Source organism: Mustela nivalis, assembly GCF_964662115.1.
Source record: "Mustela nivalis genome assembly, chromosome: 7".
Lineage (NCBI taxonomy): Eukaryota > Metazoa > Chordata > Mammalia > Carnivora > Mustelidae > Mustela > Mustela nivalis.
In genome coordinates this window covers 131,747,303-131,756,525 of record NC_139026.1, presented here as the reverse complement: position 1 = coordinate 131,756,525, position 9,223 = coordinate 131,747,303, and the positions used below count along the sequence as shown (strand labels likewise).

At 40.0% G+C, this 9,223-nt stretch overlaps 1 long non-coding RNA gene across 1 annotated transcript; it reads left to right on the top strand.

Annotated features, from left to right (window-relative positions):
- The first annotated feature begins 1,315 nt into the window (after positions 1 to 1,315).
- Positions 1,316 to 9,223, top strand: LOC309868647. Its single transcript, XR_014313765.1, has 3 exons — positions 1,316 to 1,670; positions 2,189 to 2,326; positions 9,021 to 9,223. It is a non-coding gene; the product is annotated as an uncharacterized lncRNA (long non-coding RNA).

Sequence of the window (9,223 nt, the reverse complement as noted above, 5' to 3'; positions counted from 1 at the left end):
AGGGCAGCTGGAGCAGGAAGCTGTTTGGGGCAATGAGGGCTGATGGGAGGGAACTGACAGCGATCAGGGGATCCAGGAGCTACATCCCAGGCTAAGGCCAATGGGAAGAGGCTGTGAAGGCCATGGGTATATGCCCAACAGAGGCCCCCTACTGGAGGGACTTCTTAGACCCACCTGGAAGAAAACCCTAGTGAGGTCTTGAATAGCAGGTTCCTTTTTCTGAGCTTGCTCATGTAGACAACCCCACAGAGGGGGCAGGTCTAGAAACCTGGAAGCAAGAATGAATTAGCAGGAACCCTGACTGAGGAGGCTCTTCACCTGCCTTGGGCCTCTCTTTTTTTACCCTGTGTTTCTCCAAGGACCAATCCTGATTTGAATGGACACATTTTTTCCTAAGATATGTAAATACCAATCATGCTGCCTTATTCTGGGGTAGGGTCTAATGGGTCCCAAACCATGGTGCATTACAAACTTGCCTAAGGAAACTGAAAATACAGAAAGGCACTGACCCCAGCTCAAACCTACTGATAAAGAATCTTAGCAGGATAATTGTAGGAATCGAAATTGAAAGCTACTCACCTGCCACCCCTTCCAGACCCCAATAATTGTGATACTTGGGCCAAGAACCAAAGTTTGGTAATAGTTGACAAGAAGTCAGTAAATCTCTTTGAGGAGACATTTATTGGGTGGGGGGCGCGCAAGCCCCTTTCCCTCACCACAGGTATCAGAATTACCCTGGACTCCTAAAAATGCAGATTCTTCACTCCTACCGAGGACTTTAAGGGTGGAGTACCTAGGGGACCAGAGCACCCAAACCCTGAGAACAATTGTTTTAAGGTGGCGTTTTCTAAACTGAGAGAAACAAAGGAATTCTGGAACATTGGCTAAGTATAGAAACTCTACACCCCCCTCTCTTTAGGCCAGTTGAAATAGAATCTTTGGTGAGGGGCCCAGAAATCTTTGAATTCAACAAGTCCCTCCATGTGGTTTTTTATCACTAGGCAAATTAGGAAACACTGGAGATAATAATTCACATTCACTGAGTGCACACTATGGTCAGGGTTCCTCCGTCTTTGCTCATTTACTTTGCTCATTCTGCTATATTGGAATTCTCAGTATTTAAGCTATTTTGTTCATTGCCATTTAGTCATTTACTTTGCTCATTTCCCAACAACAACCGTCTATAGGGCTGTCGTTCCTTCACAGAACACCCGTCCCTCTTCACCACCCCTCGATGGGTGGATTTTTCCACTTGAATCTCAGGGCAGTCCCATTCCACATATCCACAGCCCCTTAGCCTAGATTCTGAGTTCTCTCAGGCCTGGAGATGAAGCCCGATTTCCAGATCTATTTTACAAAGCACTCCATAAGCTTCATTGCAGAAGAGAGGAGCTCCGTGTGTATCATTGCTTCTAAGAAATTGGAGTCATTCTGCTTTTTGTCCCAGTGCATTTGGCAGCATAAGAGTCTACCTTGATTTTGAAGATGTGGAGACAGGAGTTGGCAGAAAACCTGTTCTGAAAGCCGAGACCTTTTGAGTTACTCTGGCTGCGAGTCAGAGTCCTGCAGAAATTGAACCAGAAAAGGAACACAGAAAGATCATCTGGTTTGGCTGGCCCTGCGAGCCCGGATGCCGGCCAGGGAAGAGAATTTCAGTGCAGAAAAGAAAGGTAATAGATATTTCCAGTTTCCTGTCACACCCTTCTCCCACATGCTTATCCACATTCTGATCAGCCTTCTGAGACTAATAGTTTGCAGCTTTACTAAAAGCCTACACTCATCTTTCCCTTTCTAATTCCTTTTACACTTGCCTGTACTGCACATTTTGTACATTTTAGGCTTCTCTAGTCTCTGATTATTCAATAGCATGAAAGCTAACACTCCCATTCATCTCAAACCTTGAGACAATTACAACAAATGGATATGCTAACGGTTTTCTTATCTTTTCTTATCAATGGTTATCCTAACTCCTTCAACATGAGGATGCTGGGGATTGTTTCATTTTGTTTTGTTTGCTCTGAATTCAAAATTTCTTTCCTGAATCTCAAAATGTACATTAAGTACATATTACTGTTCACAGTTTTCCTTTTTACTTAAAAAAAAAAATCCATTCAGGTTTTTGTTATTTAATCCTAGCAAACGGGAAGGAAAAAACAAAAACAAAACCTCCATTTTTTTTTTCCTTCAGATAAAACTAAAAAAGATGATGAGGTTAGTAATTTGCCTGAAATCATACAGTTGATAGAAGCAAGAAGCAGGATTCAGAGCTACTACTGACTTCCAGGTCTATGTTCTTTCTGCCATCTTGGAATTCTCAGAGTTCAAGGTATTTTGTTCATTGCTTTTGCATGCTTATCTGTTATATCCTCAAATAGATGAAAAAATGTGTTCACAGAAAATTCAGTGCCTCCCTGTATTGGTGTTGTCCCAAAACAGTCAGTAGGAATAACACATAAAAAGAAGTGATGGCTTCTCTTCCCAGCCAGACCAACCTCACTAAATCATTTCCTGAAAGCATCAAATCAAAAATCTCCTCAACCAAATTGACCTTTCAGGATGTATATGAGAATCACAAATCATTTGATGACATGGCCCAAATATTGGACTGCTGCTCAGACAATCTCAGTGTCACTTGTTGGCCTTCCCATACCCTGTGCGACTTCCTTGCACGCTGCATTTCCACTCAGTAGAAAATTGGCTTGACCAGCATAGGAACTATGTTCTCACCAACAATTATCCTGGATCATTCAACAGGGAGAAAACTTTACCTTTCTTTCTGCATTGAAAATCACTCACCTGGAACTTTAGAAAGTTCTGTCAGGACATCATTTGAAAATATTTAGTGGTCTGTTCTGTTCAGTTTTGCAAGCCCTGTCATACAGTTCTGTTCAGACACTTAACTGTAGAATGGATGAGATGGCATGATTTGTAGATCTTTTTCCAAAACTTGAGGTTGAAGAATTCAGAAGAGAGGCAAGATCATCTTTCATCTAAGAAAGGAAGGTCTAGGTATTAAGTAGAGTTTAAATTTTCTGTTTGCTCAACTACCCGTTTCTAGACTATACAACCTGAGGCTGCCAACTTCTCTCCATTGCCCTTGACTCATCTCCAATTTATGCTGCCATCCTTTCTCGCCTTGACTATTGCCATAAACCCTTAACTCTTGCCTTACTGCAGCTTATTCTCTACTCAGCACAGAGATATTTTTAGACAGTAAATCAAATTTTTTTTTTTTTGTTTACTCTCCTGTTTAAAACCCTTCAATTTCTTTCCAAGTTGCTTAGAATTAAAGCCCAAACTCCTTGCTGTTGCCTACAAGACACTACAATTCCTGGCCCCCGCCCCCACCTCCAGCCTCATCTCCTACTTCATTACTTAAATATCTGTTGAAAAAATGAATACTTCTCTTAAATTTTCAGGTATATGCCAACTTCACCACAATCATAGTGCTAGAATATAACAAATTTGCTGTCAGTATTCATGTGGATAGCAACTAATTGGTAAATGTTACAGGCAAACATGTCTATTACCAAAAAACGTTCAGAGCCAGTAGGGGGGGTCATGGGTAGCTTCTTGGGGTATGCCTCACTGCCAGGGCTGCTGAGCAGTTCATGGTGTCCCCAGCACTTGGCCAAGCCTGCTCTTGGATCCCAGCTCAGGAGGGCCCTCCTGGACCCAGGAATGGACCCTTGTCATGAAGCCAGATGGGGTGCACTGGTGACTCCTTGTGGATGTGATCCCAAGCTTTGAGAGAAGGGACTTCAAGCTGATAGAAATGAAGATATCGCAGGCACCAGAGAACATCCTTGCTGAGCACCACCGTGACCTGAGGAGGAAGACCTTCTACCCAGCCTCATCAGCTACATGAGCTCTGGCCCCATGGTGGCCGTGGTCTAGAAAGGCCCCAACATGGTCTATGCCTCAGGGGCCATGATGGACCCCCAGCTCAGCTGAGGCTGCCCCAGCACCATCAGGGAGGACTTTAGCATCCACATCAGCAGAACATCACCCATGCCAGTGACTCCATGGAGGGGGCCCAGAGGAAGACCAACTATGGTTCCAGTGAGCTGGTGAACTAGGCAGATGAAGGCCACCAAAGCAGCATCTGTGGCTGCCTCAGCAGCCACCCAAGATCAACTACCTGTGTCCAAGAACTTGAACCCACTCCTATGGTCTGCCCATCTGTCCCAGACCACCTTGCTGTCTACTTTCTGCCCCACCCCAGGTCAGAGGGTTGAGCAGCCCATTTTCTGTGCCTTTTAGTGTCCTAAGTCAACAAGAGATTGGACCAAAGCATTTCTGTAGCAAAGTGCCAGACAATCTTTGGGATGTCTCCCAAAGTATGTAGTGTAACCTCCCGTTCCCCAGAGAGAGAGACATTAAAATTCACATATTGTTTGGGGCGAGGGGTTGCTTATTATAGTTTCTGCCATCTCTGAGGTCAGGATGAGGACTTTATGCAAAGTTAAAAGAGTTTGAGAGTAGAAATAAAGCTAAACCTCCCATAAAAAGAAAAAGATAAAAAAATTCAGCTCCATGCCGACCCTACCCTCATAGGTATTTGTGAAATCTCTTACTGTTTCCTGTTTAATTGACTGACAACAAAGAAGACAAAATCTTACAATATATCCATAATATGTTAGCCAAAGAGTCTATTCTATAGGGGCACCCTATTTGTGCTAAGGACCATCAGTTGCTTGATACCTATTGGTTAAAATCAATCAAGTAGTAGTAGTTGTTCTGGTAATGACAGATTTGATTATTAACTGGTCATTGTAATCAATTAGAGGGTCTTTAAAATTCATACAAAAGGTATTTTTTAAAGACTCTGCTTTTGGAATTTAAGTAAACAACCATCATTTATCATTTTTCAAAGCTTACTACCCTTTTATTCTACTAAAAACACCTAATGAGCTCAATAGCTGGGAATTAGTGAAATTTAAAGATGGGGAAGAGAAATGTTAGCACAGGCGTGACCTGTGATTAGCTGACAAACAATGCTCAATTAGTGGATTTCATGTGGGTGATGGGTGGGTTTATTAATATGCTGCTTCTATTCTGGGAGTCCTCATTAGAAGACACCACTTCGTCCTCAGCATGTCAAACTTGCTTCCAATGGATGAATTATCATGATATAAAAATAGACTGCAGATAAAGCCCTCAATTTCACTTGGGCAAATCCACGAATAAAATAACCCAGATTGTTACTTAAACTTACATTTAGAAAGGTAAGAGATTTCAAATAAAAACATAAAATTAGCTGGAAAACATGGACTGTTACTCTAGATTATGATTTTCTTACCTGTCACTTAACAAATATTTATTTATCCAGGTTAGGTAGGTAAAAGAGCTATTTAACAGTAGACTCTTCAAATCATGCTTAATGGCTCAAACTGAGTACTTACTTAAACAGCCAGGGATAGATTTTCATGACCCAATAAGAGGTATGGTCCATAATGTCTATCCTGCATCCCATTTTGTTTACTAGAGTCACCCAAATCTCACGTTAGCCCATTCCGCTTGGAAATCCACTTTAACGGGGCACCTGGGTGGCCCAGTCCTTAAAGCGCCTGCCTTCAGCTCAGGTCATGATCCCAGGGTCCTGGAATTGAGCCCTGCATTGGGCTTCCTGCTCAGCAGGAAGCCTGCTTCTCCCTTTCCCACTCCCCCGGCTTATGTTCCCTCTCTCTGTGTCTCTCTCAAATAAATAAGTAAAATCTTAAAAAAAAAAAAAAAAGAAAGAAAGAAAGAAAAGAAAAGAAAATCCACTTTCACATATGTTATAAACCAACTAGGTTATCTCCCAGAGGCAGATGAAAAAACATGCAGAGTCATATTTCCCAAAGATCTTTAATCTAGACTAAAACTAAATCCAAAGGCTTAAGTATTTTAACATAATTGGAAAGGATCATTTCGTTCCTTACTTTCAAAATATGATCTTTTATATTTAGATCTGAATGACTCAAGTGTGCAGAATCAGCAAACACATGCAGAACACTAAGATAAATTTACACTAACAGGTTTTATTATATTAACTGAAAGTCGTAAGAGCTTCACATGCTCTAATAAGCCCAGGGAATGCACAAGAACTAACAATGCCAAGAACAAATTAAAAAGAAAGTTCAGATGTCAGACTGAGTTCAAAGACATCTTTGGAAATGGTTTATTTTCAAGCTGAAAATTTTCTAACAGACTTGAAAATAAATCTTACCTTATTTAAAGAGAATTTGTAAAAATAATTATTAGCATAAGGAAAGGTCTTGGTTTAAAAAAAAAAAAAGCTGAAGCCTAATGATAACTCTTTTTTAAAAAATCAAATGAAGAAATAAAAGTTGGAATATATTCTATAGGCCATAAGAACTTGGGCACAAATTAAGCATTCTTAAAAACTGAAGCATTGACACCTCAGTAATACTCTGCCCTAGGGGTAAATTACTCCAAAGTATTTCCTTTCCCTCACAGGGCCACAGCACAACTTGGGCATAAAGGAGAGAGCTGTGTCAGAAACTTCCTTCACACTACAATTTCTCCTCCAAAATCCATTCTGCATTATGTATAAATATTAATACGATGAAATGTGAAAAAAAAAAAAAAAAACCTTAATCAGGTATACAGAGTGAATCAAGAGAACCTTTTCTTCCCAAAATCAGTTTAGTGAATTTGAAAAACCAAGCAGGAATAAACTATTGGTACCTAAAGGAGCTGGGCCCTGGCTCCCACTTTTTCCTCAACCAACTTAATTAACATAACTCTGTATTTTAAATTAACATTAATTTATTTTTTAAACTAAGCTTATGGTTTAAAATGTCTTAATTTAAATTGTTACAAAGAATTTTTAAAAAGATTTTCTTTATTTATTTGACAGAGAGAGCGAGCTGGAGCACAAGCAGGGGGAGCAGCAGGCAGAGGGAGAGGGAACAGACTCTCTGCTGAGTAGAAAGGCAGATGTGGTTCCTGATACTGCACTTGATCCCAGGACACTAGGACCATGACCTGAACTGAAGGCAGACGCTTAACCAACTTGGCCACCCAGGCACCCTTACAAAGAATTTTTTACTAAGAATTATCCCAAAGCCAAAGTAAATAACCCCCACCGTGAAAAAGGGATTTAATCACTGTTGCTATTCATTATTTTTTCACTTAATACTCACCAGCCTACTTATGTTTTCCTCATGTTTTATAGAAAAACATGTATAAGGTATATTTCATTTGACAAAAATCCATATATATATACCGCAATACATTCCCCCCCAATAACCTAGAAGTATTCAGCGACTTGGCCAGAAAACTTCTGTGTAGTCCAGTCCTTACTTATTACTTATCCAAAAAAACATTGTGAGACCTGGCTCACTCTTGAATGTTAAGGTCCATCTTGCATTAATTAGTACTGATTTAACTGTAAGCATCACAATGAAAGAAATGTATCCCTGAAAGCTGGAGCATTCCACCACCCCGAAATAAGTTTGAACTTTATAAAGCATCTTTATGCTTTATTGTTATTCTAATCTCAACCTGGGAATTTCATGTTCCTTAAAAAAGATCATCTATTTGATGGCCAGTGGTATGCTCGTTAACAGCAGCTCTGTAGAAAAGGAGGAGGAGATAAGGGCTCTGATTTGTAGCCCTACCAAATGCCACGGTGTAAATACTCCCACCGTGGCTGATTTCCAGCTGCCAATGAGGTGTCGACAAATGCAGAGTTGCATAGAGATGCATGGGATTTCCACTCTACAGATGCAATTGGCCTAAATAAACTCAAGAACATATATACTAGCAAAATGACCTAAATTAGTTAAGAAGTAACAACTTGAGTATTTATTTAACACTTTTGTTTTTAACCCAAGTTACTGAAGTTTACTTAATGTGATTCTTTAGTGCTGGCTATTTAACAACCACCTCCCCAAATTCCTAAAAATCGAGTGAGCAGCCAGTTAAGGTTGGACTCCATTGCACCTCTGTTATTTTGATAACCTCTTTCCTTGGGTCTGTTTTATGTCCTTTTTCTAATCTCTTAAGAAGAATACTCACTTTAGGTCTTGTTATTGTCTTTTTATTATTATTATTATTATTTATCAAGACCATTAAGGAATTTAATTGTGAGAATGGTTTTGGCTGTCTACCATGAAGATTTCTAAACATTAATTTTCCCTTTTCACTTACTTTGTAAATAGTCTGTTGTTTGTATTATTGACCAAATGCTACTTAGGAACTTTTGAGGTTTTGTTTTTGTTTTTCTTTTTGTCCATCAAATTAGAATTTTTTAATTTCTAGTTTTACTGCAGTGTGAATTGAGAAGGTAGCTTGTGTAATTTCTAAGGCATACCTTAGACATATGTTTTAGACCACTGCAATACAGCAAATGTATTTTGTTAAGATTTTATTTATTTAGTTGACAGAGAGAGAGAGACAGGGAGAGGGAACAAAAAGCAGGGAAAGTGGGAGAGGGCAAAGCAGGCTTCCCACTGAGCAGGGAGCCCGACGTGGGGCTCAATCCCAGGACCCTGGGATCATGCCCTGAGGTGAAGACTGAGCCACCCAGGCTTCCCTAAAGCAAATATTATAATGAGTCAAATGAATTTTTTGTTTTCCCAGTGCATATAAAAGTTATGTTTACATTAAGTGTGTAATAGCATTATCTCTAAAAAAAAAAATGCACCTACCTTAATTTAAAAATGTTATATTGTTAAAAAAATGCTAACTGTCATCTGAGCTTTGAGCAAATCGTAATTTTTTTTACTGACAGAGGGTCTTGCCTTGATGTGGATAGCTGCTGACTGATCATGGTGGTGGTTGCTGAAGGCTGGGTTGGCTGTGGCAATTTCTTTAAATAAGACAATGATGAAGTTTGCCACATCAACAGACTCTTCCTTTCACAGATGATTTCTCTGTAAGGATGCAGAGCTGTTCGATAGCATTTGACCCACAGTAGAAGTTCTTTCAAAATTGGAGTCGGTCCTCTCAAACCCGGCTGCTTCTTTGTCAACTAAGTTTATGTAATATTCTAAATTTTTTGTTGTCAGGTCAACAATCTTCATAGCATCTTCACTGGGAGCAGATCACATCTCAAGAAATCACTTTCTTTGCTAATTTCAAAGAAGCAGCTCCTTGTCCACTCAAGCTGAATCACAAGATTGCAGCTACTCAGGTCTTCAGGTTCCACCTCTAATTCTAATTCTCCTGCTGTTCCACCTTGTCTGTAGTCACTTAATCCACTCAAGTCTTA